At 46.8% G+C, this 14436-nt stretch overlaps 1 protein-coding gene across 1 annotated transcript in view; it reads left to right on the top strand.

Annotated features, from left to right (window-relative positions):
• Positions 1 to 14436, top strand: part of LOC122801252 (eukaryotic translation initiation factor 4 gamma 1-like) — a 2968223-nt gene that overhangs the window by 2838127 nt on the left and 115660 nt on the right. The window lies entirely within an intron of this gene.

Here is a 14436-nt window from a genome sequence, read left to right as displayed (position 1 = left end):
TAAGTTTATTACAGCCTCATCCGACAAACAATTTCTGACAAAAGGTGTCCCTGTTGACGCCATGGGGGTGGCAGCAGCCACTATGAAGGAGTTGGCTGACCCTTATGTGCGTGTCCATCCACCTAATAAAGAATCTAGGACAATGGACAGGTACGGGAAGTGGATGTTTTCTTCAGCGACCTTTTCCATGCGGTCGCTGAATTATCTGTGCCATTTCACCCGCCTTCAAAGGGATCTTCTTAAGGAACTGGGTGATACCCTTCAGGAGCCATCAGCTACGGGTTCTCAGGACAAGATTAACTCCCAGCTGGCGACCCTTAACTCTATAGTCAACTCCTCCATGCGGCTTATTTCTTATGCAGCCGATGGGGTGAGTAGGGCCGCAGGTACAGGCGTGGCTTTGAGAAGACATGCCTGGATGCGGATGTTCATCGTGCATACAGCTGCAGTCATAACAGATGGGTTATCCTGCTGTCAGGCGGGTCCTCGGTCGGCCGAGCTCCAAAGTCTAGGTCCGGCGTCTGTTGTCGTCGCTTCTTCCCTGATGTCAGCACGTCAGGGGTATAAAAGAGGCAGCCGACGCCATTTTCTTCGGTCTTTCTTGCCGCACGGTGCCCGAAGCAGAAGCAGTTCGCAAGTGCCAGTCGGCCAGCTCCTGAGATTTACGAAAGTATTTCAGCCGAAGTGTTCTTGAAAGCTAAGTACCCCGTTAGGGAAACTTTTCTTGCCTCAGACCGATGTCAGCAAAGTTAATAATTGCATTTCTTGTGGGAAGCAAATACCGCATAAGGATTTCCACTCTTTCTGTATACCTTGCTTAGGCCCAGACCACGACGTCTCGGCCTGCCGTTTTTGTGCTAGATTCAATAAGCGCACTATTAAGCGTCGGGCAGAGTTCGCCCTTCACTTTTTTGGCAAAAAATTTAATTATATTATGTCGTCTGATACTCCGACTCCAGTTTTGAGCAAAAAACGCAAAGATAAGGACCGACAAACGAGGTCCGCTCCACCTACTGAAACCACGCTAAGGCCGACTACCGGTTCTCCGGTACTCAGCGAGGCGCCTACGCAGCCCCTGAGTACCGATGACAGTGCATTACCGGTGTCTTCAGTACCCGAGGTTGCAGGCTCCTCGGCCCCCATTGCTACTACAGACGCCACTCCTGGCGGGGAAACTCAGAATTTAAACTTCTCTATTAAAGCCTTCACCAAATCTAAAGCAGCCATGAAAACCAAAAAAAAATTCCTCAGACCCCCTCTCAAGGCACCATGCCTAAAAAACAGATGCTTAAGATGGCTGAGGATTTGATTACTCTTATCAGGGGTTCTCATCCTCCCTCTGACAAAAGGCCCAGATTAGAGGAAGACTACCCTTCCTCAGATCAAGCTTCTATTACCTCAGAACTATCTGAGGACCAGGATTATGCCTATTCTCCATTCGAAGACTCTGATGCAGAGGAGTCTATTCCCTCGGTCTCCCCCCCTGAGGACTTCTCTTTTGGGGAAACCCTGCATACATTGAGGGAACACTTTCACTGGGAAGGCCAAGATTATTCAGATTCCAAGAAAAGGCTCAGGGAATTTCTTCTGCTCCCCCAGCATAGGCCTCTGGCTGTCCCTCCTGTTTTAGATATATTGGATGATGTGTACACAGAAGCCAGCCTTAATCCTGATTCTCACCAGTTCCTATATAAAAGCCATACTGCTGACCCAGAAACAATTTCACAGGGTCCCAAGGGAATTAAGGCCTCTACTGCTAAAAATCCATTACCTTCAGAGAGAGATTCCAGAGCTTTAGAAAGGTGAGGGGAAAAAGGTTTACACCTCTGCCACTTTAACCATGAGAGCATTAAACTGTCAGTTCCATATGTTAAAGTACCAACAGTTTTTGATCTCTCAGCTGAAAAGCAAGATGACACAACCAGAACAACCAGATTTAGGAGTTGCAGGATTTGTTGCATGGTGCAGAGCAAGTGGGTAAACATACCTTGCAGTGTGGTTTTGATGCTTTAGAGGCCTCATGTAGAGCTGCTGTTACGGGGTCTGTTATATGTAGGCATGCTTGGCTCAAAGAGCAAACCTTACCAGATCTTGTCAAAGCTAAATTATTAGATGCTCCTCTTCAAAAAGATGTATTGTTTGGTGTTAAAGCTGAGGAGGTGCTAAAGAAAATGGAGGAAAAAGCAAAATCAATGCAAACAGTGAAAGATTTCCTACAGGTACAGCCTCCACGTTTCAGCAGAAACTGGCCTTCAAATAATTGGTCCTTTCCAGCCATGGACAAACCTCAAAGGGGCAGATACAGGCGCCCAAGGGGCAGAGGGCAACCTCAATGATCCTTCAGAGCCAGACAGTGACAAGCACCAACCCCAAGAGGTGGAGATGATAGATCACAGGCTTTTAGAAAATGGACACAATGACTTCCCCCTACTCCTGTCAAGCAAAGCTTTAATGGCAGCACCTTTGGGCATAAAATTTACATTATTCTCAAAAAATTGGCATATTGTAACAAAAGACAAATGGATTCTGGACATTTTAGACAGAGGCTACAAGTTCCACTTTCACACCCTTCCAAAAATGAGAGGCATGCCAAACCTGCCACAAAATCAAAGGGCAGAGGCACAAAAACAAGTTTCAGCTCTCATAGACATGAAAGCAATTCAAGAGGTACCTGCAAAAGAACAAGGTCAAGGGTTTTACTCCAGACTATTCCTGGTACCAAGAAAAGACAAAGATTGGAGACCTATCTTAGACCTATCCATCCTAAACACATATCTACAGGTGCCAAAATTCAAGATGCTCACATTACAGCAGCTTCTTCCCATGCTGGGCAAGGAGTCTTGGCTGGTAACATTGGACCTCAAGGAGGCATACCTGCATGTCCCTATCAGACAAGATTGCAGAAGATACCTCAGATTTCTTGCAGGTTCAACCCATTACCAATTCTCTGCATTTCCCTTTGGCTTATCTACTGCGCCCAGAGTGTTTACGAAATGCCTGGCATCAGTAATCGCCTTTTGCAGACTACAAGGGATACAAATCTACCCATATCTGGACGACTGCCTGATCCAAGCGGACAGCAAGGACATACTACTGCAGCACCTGGCATTTGTAATAAAACTGTTGAACTCCCTGGGATACACAGTCAACAAAAAGAAATCAAAACTAATACCCTCTCAACAAATAATTTTCCTGGGTGCCAGCTTGGATACAACCACCCAGATGGCCTGCCTCACGCCAGACAAGCAAAGGCAACTGTCTCAATACCTCAGAAAAATGGCAACTTACACCAGGCTAACTGCAAGGAAAATCCCTAGGCTCTGGGATTCATGGCATCTTGCATCCTACTAATCCCATGTGCAAAGCTGCATATGAGGAAACTTCAATGGTACCTGAAAAACTTATGGTCTCAACACAGCCACAGCTTGGAAGCAATTATCCCATTCATTCCATGCCTCCAAAAGGAATTTTTGTGGTGGACTCAAGCTTGCCAAAGAAACACAGGTCTTCCTTTCTGTATACCTCAAGCAACTCAAATCATCACAACAGATGCCTCAGACTACGCCTGGGGAGCGCACATGACAGATCAGTGCAGTGAGGGAAAATGGACCCGAAAAGAGAAGCACCTCCACATCGACCAAAAGGAAATGCTAGCAGTGCAAAAGGCTATTATGACCTTCAAAGACCTACTGCACCCAGGCCAGCTATTGATGGGCAACACCACAGTGATGTGGTACATAAACAAACAGGGGGGGAACTCATTCATACCCCCCTGTGCAGGCAAGCAATGACCCTTTGGAACACAGCACTGGAATTGCAAATTCAACTGCAGGCACAATTCCTGCCAGGGAAGGAAAACACACTGGCAGGAATGACAGATCCACATGAATGGAAGTTGCATCCTCAACTTTTGACAAAGATAACTCTGGCATGGGGACAGCCAGACCTAGATCTCTTTGCTACCCACAGAAATTGCCAGGTGGGGGGAAAAAAAAAATTGTTCAAGGACCTATCATCCACAGGCCTGGAAAGTGGACGCACTTTCCTTCAATTGGGCAACATTGACAGTCTATTCCTTCCCGCCTCTTCCTCTGCTGCCCAAAGTTCTATTAAAAGCCAGAGCAGAGAGGCCGAAAATGATTCTCATCGCTCCAGACTGGCCAAGACAACACTGGTATCCGCTCCTGAGGAGCCTGACACTCCCCACCATGGATCCTGCCTCTAGTCCCTCTTCTGTTGTCCCAGCACAACTGCAAGACCCTTCACAGCCACCTCAAGACTCTAAATCTAGCTGCATGGAGAATTCCTTGATTTCCCAACAGTTTCTCCTCTCCAAGGAGGTGCAGGATGTCATCTTGGAGGCCAGAAGACCTTCTACTAGAAAGGCTTACTCCGCCAAATGGAAACGTTTTTATGCCTGGAATCTAGAAAAGGGACAGAATCCTTGGGTAATAAATATACCTCAAATTTTACAGTACCTAGCTGAGATGTTAAACAATGGACTTTCCTTCTCCTCCATCAAGATCCACGCTTCAGCCATTTCTGCACAATATAATACAGATCCTCCATTATTCTCTCACCCTCTCTTAAGGCAGTTTCTCAGAGGGGCAAAGAATTTAAAACCCCCAAGGAAACCACCAGTACCTGCTTGGGATCTCAAATACGTATTGGAAAAGCTGACCCTTCCTCCCTTCGAGCCAGCTTCTTCAACAGTGTTACAGTACTTGTCATGGAAAACAGCCTTTCTTCTGGCTATCACCTCAGCACGCAGGGTTTCGGAGCTACAGGCCCTCATGGCTGTGCAACCATTCATCATTTTCCATCGGGACAGAGTTTCCTTACGAACCAATCCTACCTTTATGCCAAAGGTAGTATCTAGTGTAGCTTTGAATCAGACTATCCACTTTACCTACCTTTTATCCTAATCCACAAAACAAAGGGGAAAGACTACTGCATTCCTTGGACATTCACAGACAACTACGTTACTACTTGGACAGAACAAAGCCATTCAGGAAATCTGAGCAACTCTGTGTCCTATGCTGTAGGTGCTCAGGGAAAGGCTATTTCCAAACAGACAATTTCAAAATGGATAGCCCACTGGATACGCTTTTGTTACTCATTTCATGAAAAAACTGTGCCTGCATGCATCAGATCCCACTCCACCAGAGCCACAGCTACCTCTGCAGCTGCAGGGCATCCTAGCCTCTCCTAGTTCCACTTAGTGCCTGCCACCCTTACTTAGCTTTGGGATTCTACCCATCTGTTATGACTGCAGCTGTATGCACGATGAACATAGTACAGTTTTGTACCTACCATAAATGTAGATGTTAGAGTGCTCATACAGCTGCAGTCCAGGTTTCCCTCCCTCCAACCCCTCTTAGGACAGGCCTTATGACAAATACTTCTCATACAACCTTTTTGGGTATTCTTTTATGGTGTATTTGCTTGCAACTACTGTTTTTTGATTTATCTACATTGCATCTTTGCATAACATTATGTTTGCCTTCCTTCTGGTGGCACCTGACATCTGGGGCAAGAAAAACTGAAGAAAATGGCGTCGGCTGCCTCTTTTATACCCCTGACGCGCTGACGTCAGGGAAGAAGCGACGACAACCGACGCCGGACCTAGACTTTGGAATTCGACCGACCGAGGACCCGCCTGACGGCAGGATAACCCATCTGTTATGACTGCAGCTGTATGAGCACTGGAACATCTACATTTATGGTAGGTACAAAACTGTACTTTATGCAACTTTGCTGACCTCTTTAAGGCGTCCTTCACTAATAGCCCCTTCGATGGTTCGGCTATGGACCAAAGGTGAAGGATACCCTTACCAGGTGTGAGTAGGAAGGCGAGACTCTCTCTGCCGTGGGACTCCGTTTTTCTACTCCCTCTAGACCATACCCTAAAGGTCAGAAGAGTGGAAAAATGTGGTTTCGGAAACCCCAAGGAGTTGTGCCTGTCACACGTGGCGAGTTTCCCTCCAGGGGCAGAGGAGGGAACAATAATAGACGCCGCCCGAGGGGCAGAGGGGGTCCACAAAATCAGGGTAGCAGAGAATCTTTCTCTGATGAACCCTTTCAGCACCCCTGAGGGGCTGCTCGACTGTCCACCTTCGGAGGCAGTCGGGAGAAGATTGTCCCTGTACCCAGAAGCCTGGCAACTCTTTACACAAGACAAATGGATACGGTCCGTCATATCCGAGGGTTACAAAATCCCCTTTGTCCACACCCCTGTACAAACAAAACAGGTCCCTTCCAGATGTTCCACCCGGTCAAAGGAATCAAGCAGTACTAGAAATTTCAAAACTGCTAGAAAAAAGGGCCATCCAGCCAGTCCCAGCAGACCAGCAAGGGTCTGGGGTTTACTCCAAGTTCTTTTTGGTACCAAAAAAGACAGGGGACTGGAGACCCATTTTGAATCTCAGCAGGTTAAACAAATCTGTTCAAAGAACAAAGTTCCGGATGGTCACGCTTCAGTCCATTCTACCCTTTTTGGGTCAGGACAATTGGATGTGCTCCATAGACCTTCAGGATGCATACTATCATGTCCGAATGTACAGACGTTCCAGCAGGTTTCTCCGCTTCCGGCTGGGAGCCAGTCACTATCAATTCATAGCCCTGCCCTTTGGTCTCACCACAGCCCCCAGGGTGTTCAAATGCATGACAGTGGTTACGGCTCACCTGAGACTGCGAGGATTCCAGGTGTTTCCATATCTAGGCGACTGGCTCCTGACTGCTTCCACCAGGCATCAGCTAGTGCGAGCCAGGGATTATACCATCCAAACTTGCTCCGAGCTAGGTATCTCTATAAACTTCGAAAAGTCTGCATTGTTGCCTTGTTAATCTATAACCTTTGTAGGCGCAAGATTAAAGACAAAAGAGCTGTTGGCAAAACTTCCCTTAGAAAGAGTATCAGACATTCGCCGACATGTCCAGACCTTACTACAGTGCAATAGAATTCAGGCCAGATTTGTACTGAAAACCTTGGGTCTCGTGGCAGCAGCAATCACATTAATTCCCCTGGCTCGTTTTCACATGCGGATTCTTCAATGGATGCTTTTTACCCAATCGTCTTTTCAACGGCTTCCGATGTCTCACATCTTAATAATCACCCAATCATGCAAAGACCACCTGTCTTGGTGGATGTCTCCTCTCAAGTACTTCAAGGCAGACCGTTTGATGTCCTTCAAGGATGCATCTGCAGTCCTTACAAATGGGTAGTCCTGTCGTCAGGCAGCCCTTCGGTCGGCCGGATTCCAAAGTCTGGGTCTGGCTTCGGCTGGTGTCGCACTTCACCCGACGTCATAGCTGCAGTTTTTCGGGTATAAAGTATCAGCCGACGCCATCTTCCTCAGTTTTTCTTGCCGCGTGGCGCCCGAAGCAGAAGCTGTTCGCAAGTGCCGGTCGGTCAGAACCAGAGATTACATACCGAATACTACTTCGAAGACTTCTAAAAAGCTAAGTACCCCGTTGGGGACTCTTTCTTGCCTCAGCCGATGTCAGAAAAAGTGAATAACTGTTTAACTTGTGGGAAACAAATACCTCATAAAGATTTCCACTCTTACTGCTTACCTTGTTTAGGCCCAGACCACGACGTAGCAGCTTGTCTAGCCTGTGCTTCTTTTAACCGACGGACGCTTAGATGTCGGTCAGAATTTGCAGAACAGTTTTTCAGCTCTGAATTTGCTTATGTCATGCCATCGGACCCTCCGACTTCACAAATTACCAAAAACCGCAGGGAAAAGGACCGACAGTCGCGGTCCGCGGTTTCGGCCGAAACCGCGGTTAAGCCAACCACGAGTGTCTCGGTTTCGGCTGAAACCGAGCAAGCGGTTCTTCCCCCGGCCGAAAACATGCCTTCTACCGAGGCCTCTTCTAGCCTGGTGGAATCGGCTTCTGAAATCCAGCCTTCTGTTGCGGTTTCTCAGGCATTATCAGACACTATTCCCTTGGATATTTCAACCCCTGCACGTGGAGCTGCTAGGCCTCCTGCAGCCATGTCTGTTAAGGCCTTTGCCAGGGCTAAAGCAGCCAAAGCTTCAAAAACGGTGCCTGTTAAACCCCCCTCTCACAGGCCCAGCACCAGTTCCCATATGCTTTCTTTGGCTGAGGATCTCATTTCTTTAATTCGTGGCTCCCAGCCTCATCCAGACAGGGCCTCTCATCCACCTCCAGAGAAGAGGCCTAGAGCAGAGCCCCCTGAACCAGTATCCACAGATAACTCCTCTGATGACTCAGAACATACAGACCCTCCTGAGGCTCCTTATTCCCCTTACGAAGACTCTGATGCTGAAGAGTCCATTCCTTCAGCCTCTCCACCTGAGGAATTTTCCTTTGGGGAAACCTTGCATGCTATGAGGGAACAATTTCAGTGGCAGGGCCAAGATTTCTCAGACTCCAGAAAAAGGCTTAGAACCTTTCTACATTTGCCACAGCATAAGCCTTTAGCTATACCTCCAGTTCTTTCTGTTGTAGATGATGCATTTAATGATGCTTGCACTGCTCCTGATTCATTATCTCCAGCCCCTGCTAAGCCCGATAGGTTATACAGGGTCCCGGACACTCATCACCATTTATACAAGGCTCCTTTTGCAGATCCAGAGACTATCTCCCAGGGTCCTAAAGCTGTAGCAACTACATCTGCTAAAAACCCCCTCCCCTCTGAAAGGGAATCCAGATCCTTAGAGAGATGGGGTAAAAAAGTTTACACTTCTGCTACTTTGTCAGCTAGAGCTTTGAACTGCCAATTCCATATGATTCAATATCAAGAGTTTATGCTTGACCAGTTAACTAAAAAACTGTCCTCTGAAGAATCTCTAGATAAAAAATATGTTCAGGAAATGGTACATAACATACAGCAGGTTAGTAACCATTCTTTAAAATGTGGCTATGATGCACTGGAGGCTTCCTTTAGATCAGCCATGACTGGCACAGTTATCCGGAGACATGCATGGTTGAAAGAGCAGGCATTACCAGACCATGTCAAATCTAAGCTTTTGGATGCACCCATGGACAAGGTCAGTTTATTTGGTTCCCCTGCACAGCAGGTACTAAAGAAGATGGAAGAGAAGGCGAAATCTGTACAAACAGTGAAAGATTTCTTACAGGTTCAACCTCCAAGGTTTAGCAGGAACTGGCCCTCCAAAAATTGGTCCTTTCCGGACTCCTCTAAGACACAGAGAGGCAGGAATAGGTGTTCAAGAGGCAGAAACCAATCCAGGGGTGCCTACAGGGGACGCCAGTGGCAAGGTAACAACCAGCGAGGCACGGACGCAGCCACCACCACTACAACAACACAATCCCAGTGACTTGGATGTGGCACCGCCTACCAGGGAACAACTGGAAGCACTCTTAGGCGGAAAGCTAACCTTATTTTCAAAGAACTGGCATTGCATCACAAGGGAAAAATGGATTTTGCAAACTATAGACCAAGGTTACAGGTTCCATTTCCATACTCTACCAGGAAAGAGAGGAATGCCAAACCTACCACCTACTCAAAGGGCAGAAGCTCTAAAGCAAATATCTCGATTATTAAGAATGAGAGCTGTGGAAAAGGTACCATCTATGGAGCAAGGAAAGGGATTTTACTCCAGACTCTTCCTGGTACCAAGAAAAGAGAACAAATGGAGGCCTATTCTCGACCTGTCCGCTTTAAACACATTCCTCATTGTTCCAAAATTCAAAATGCTGACCCTACAGCAGCTTCTTCCCATGCTGGGCAAGGAGTCTTAGCTGGTAACTCTAGATCTCAAGGAGGCATACCTGCACGTCCCCATACGACCAATTTGCAGAAGATACCTCAGATTTCTTGCAGGATCAGAGCATTATCAATTCTCAGCATTGCCCTTTGGCTTATCTACTGCGCCCAGAGTGTTCACGAAATGCCTGGCATCAGTAATTGCTCATTGCAGACTTCAGGGATCCAAATTTATCCCTACCTGGACGACTGCCTGATTCAAGCGGACAACAAAAGCAAGCTAACAGAAGACTTACAAAGAGTCATTTACCTACTGCAAGCCCTGGGATATACAGTCAATATAAAAAAGTCAAGGCTGACTCCATCCCAAAGAATAACTTTTCTGGGTGCAGAGCTGGACACATCAAAACAAATGGCATTCCTAACTGCAGAAAAGCAAGAGCAACTACCTCTCTACTTCTTGGCATTGACAAAGCAGAACCATCTAACTGCAAGAAAAGTACTGCAAGCCCTAGGCTTCATGGCATCCTGCATAATTCTGGTCCCTCATGCCAGACTGCATATGAGAAAGCTACAGTGGTACCTAAAGAATTTGTGGTCCCAACACAAGCACAGCCTAGAAACCAAAATTCCAATAATCCCATGCCTGAAACAAGAGTTCCTATGGTGGGCTCAGGCCTGTCAATCAAACAAAGGATTGCCCTTCTGCAACAGTCAACCAAGCCAAACCATCACGACAGATGCCTCAGACATCGGTTGGGGGGCACACATGCTGGACAAGTGCATACAAGGCTTATGGACTCAAGACCAGCTGCGCCTGCACATAAATCTAAAGGAAATGCTGGCAGTAAAATTGGCAATCCAGTCATTCAGACCATTTCTCCAAGAAGGTCAGTTGATAAGGACAGACAACACCACAGTTATGTGGTACATCAACAAACAGGGAGGCACACATTCATATCCTCTATGCCGGCTGGCACTGGACATATGGGATGTGGCTCTGAGCTACAACATTCAGTTGCAAGCAATTTTTGTACCGGGAAAAGAAAACATTCTAGCAGACATTTTAAGCAGAACTACCACAGATGCCCACGAATGGATGCTGCATCCGGACATCTTCAAAGCCATCACAAGAGAATGGGGATTACCACAAATAGACTTATTTGCATCCCCACTCAATAACCAGCTAAAGAAATTCTGCACAAGGACGTACCACCCACTTGCTTGGAAGGTGGACTCCCTATCTTTCAGTTGGAAAAACCTGACAGCTTATGCATTCCCACCACTTCCTTTGATGCACAAGGTGCTTTTGAAGATCAAAGAGGAACGTCCAAGGATCATTCTGATAGCTCCAGACTGGCCAAGACAACATTGGGTACCCATTGCTGAGGAGCATGTCTTGGGAACAAATATGGACACTGCCCCTGATCCCATTGCTGTTAATACAGAACGACTACAACATCCTGCATCCAAACCTGAAAACTCTGCAGCTAACTGCCTGGAACATTACATAAGGACAATTAACCCAGATTTATCCCAAAGGGTTAAAGACATAATCCTTGAGGCTCGTAGACCTTCAACAAGAAAGAATTATGCAGCAAAATGGAAAAGATATCTCATTTGGAGTACTGCAAAAGGAGATGATGTGCCGCTAGTAAACATAGCCAACATCCTGGAGTACTTGGCAGAGCTCTTCCATGCAGGCCTGTCCTATTCTTCCATAAAGATACATGCATCAGCTATTTCAGCAGAATACAGCTTGGATCCTCCTGTCTTCTCTCATCCTCTGCTCAGACAGTTTCTGAGAGGAATTAAAAATGTAAAACCTCCCAGGAAACCACCATTGCCAGCATGGGACTTGAACTTTGTGCTAGAAAAATTGACACTTCCCCCTTTCGAACCAGCAGCAACAGCAGAATTACAATACTTATCCTGGAAGACTGCTTTCCTACTGGCAATCACCTCAGCAAGAAGGGTCTCTGAACTACAGGCATTAATGGCAGTGCAACCCTTCCTGATCTTCCATCAAGATAGAGTGTCCATGAGAACAAATCCCACATTTATGCCTAAGGTGGTATCCAGAGTGTCTTTAAATCAGGCTATCCACCTACCTACATTCTTCCCCAATCCACAGAACAGGGGAGAAAGAATGTTGCATACCTTGGATGTACATAGGCAATTACGCTACTACCTGGACAGGACCAAGTCCAATAGAAAAACTGACCAGCTTCTGGTAGCATATGCAACAGGAAAGGAAGGAAAACCTATTTCAAAACAGACAATCTCCAAATGGATAGGAAATTGCATTAGATTTTGTTACTCCTACCATGGAAAGAAAACTCCAGAGAACATCAGGCCTCACTCCACAAGGGCTACAGCCACTACCACAGCTGTCTTACGAGGAGTGGCTACCAAGGACATTATAGAGGCTGCTACTTGGACCTCCGTGCATACATTTGCCAAGCATTACAATTTACCTTTATACTCTAGATCCCGAGCAGGTTTTGCCACTGCTGTTTTGCAAGGGATCCTAACTACACCATAATCTCTACTTTTTCCTCCTCCCCTAGTTTAGCTATGGTATTCTACCCATTTGTAAGGACTGCAGATGCATCCTTGAAGGACATAGTACAGTTTTGTACCTACCATAAATGTAGATGTCCGATAGGAATGCATCTGCAGTCAGGAGTACCCACCCACCTTCCCCTCTGTGGTACTCCTAGGGTATTTGCCATCCTTCAGCTAGCTTGGGGGGGATCTATTTTGGTGTATTTGTTTGTATATATGTACATACATGCTTATTTTATGTGTTTGCTCTCTACTATTTGGAAACATTGGCATTTATCCAAATTTAGCCATCAAAGAGGGCACCTGGCATCTGGGGCAAGAAACACTGAGGAAGATGGCATCGGCTGATGCCTTTATACCCGAAAAACTGCAGCTATGACGTCGGGTGAAGTGCGACGCCAGCCGAAGCCAGACCCAGACTTTGGAATCCGGACGACCGAAGGGCTGCCTGACGACAGGACTACCCATTTGTAAGGACTGCAGATGCATTCCTATCGGACATCTACATTTATGGTAGGTACAAAACTGTACTTTCTTCCTCCTCCTGTTGCCACAGTGACAACGGATGCCTCCCTGATTGGGTGGGGGGGGTGCATTTTCAGGACAGGACTGTCCAGGGCACTTGGCAACCTCTAGAGTACCACCTGCACATAAACGTCTTGGAGATGAGAGCGGTACTTTTAGCGTTGCAAGCTCTTCAGGACTCTCTACCCACCGGGACTATTGTAATTCAGACAGACAATATGGCTGTAGTGTGATACATCAACAAGCAGGGCGGAACCAGGTCCTATCCCTTATGTCGAGAAGCACTCAGACTCTGGCAGTGGGCGATCTCCTCTCAACGGTTTCTGATAGCAACGCACATCCCCGGGAAGTCCAACGTCATAGCGGACAGGCTAAGCAGAGCTTTTCTCATGCCTCACGTGTGGTCTCTCAATCAGTTAGTAGCGGACAACATTTTCTGCAGATGGGGTCAACCTTGCTGCGACCTTTTCGCAACCCCTCTCAACAGCAAGTGTGACGATTTCTTCACTCTCTTCCCCCGGCCACTACCCCAGAGACGCTCTAGTTCACGATTGGCCCCGGGGTCTTCTGTATGCATTCCCACCCTTTCCCTTAATTCCCAAACTAATTCAGAAAGCGACTGCATTGGGATCCAGGGTGATCCTCATTGCCCCTTACTGGCCTCGACAAATTTGGTTCCCATTCCTGCATAGTCACCTGCTCGAGCAGCCCTGGAATCTGGACCCAGTGCCAGACCTCTTGGTCCATCAGTCGGGCGGGCTGCACCAATCCCTTCAGTCTCAACCTCACAGCTTGGTTGCTCCACTTCCAACCTTAGCCAGGCTTCCACATATTTCTCAGCCAGTGCGTGAAATCATCCTTTCTTCGCACAAATCTGCTACCAGGAAGACTTATGCTAGTAAGTGGAAACGTTTCTCTTTCTGGGCGGAGGCTATAAATATAGACCCCTTTACAGCCCCTGTCCATCACATTCTAGATTTTTTAGCAGAACTTTCGAGCAGGTTCCTCGTCTGCCACTATTAGGGTCCAATTGGCTGCTATCGATAATTTCCACGCTGGCCTGTCAGAAACCAGCATCATGTCCCACAAACTTTGTAAGGCCTTTCTTAAAGGGACTATTTGACTTAGGCCTCCAGTTACAGATCCCCAGCCTCCGTGGGATTTAAATCTCATATTAACTTCCTTGATTCTCCCTCCCTTTCAACCTGCGGACTCCTGTTCCTTAAAATTACTCTCCTGGAAGACTCTTCTTAGTTGCCATCACCTCAGCTAGGAGAGTGTCGGAACTTCAAGCCCTTTGTATTCGTCGTCCTTATCTTGTTTTTCACAAGGATAGAGTTTCACTCAGTACTAATCCTTCTTTTCTGCCCAAAATACCTTCTGAGACAAACCTGAGTCAGGCTATTGATCTACCTGTCTTTTTTTCTAACTATTCGAACAGAGCTGAACAAAAGTTACACCAATTGGACGTTCACAGGCAATTACGTTTTTATTTGGATAGGACTAAACAAAATCGGACCAACTCTTATCCTATGCTGAGGGCAAGCAGGGCCTGCCAGTTTCTAAAGTAGCCTTATCCAGGTGGTTGGCCTCTATTATCACTGATTTATCAATTGAGACATAAAGAACTCCCTACAAAACCA

Source organism: Protopterus annectens, chromosome 4.part1 (genome assembly GCF_019279795.1).
Source record: "Protopterus annectens isolate FY-2018-M chromosome 4.part1, PAN1.0, whole genome shotgun sequence".
Taxonomy (NCBI): Eukaryota; Metazoa; Chordata; order Ceratodontiformes; family Protopteridae; genus Protopterus; species Protopterus annectens.
This window is presented reverse-complemented; position numbering and strand designations above follow the sequence as displayed.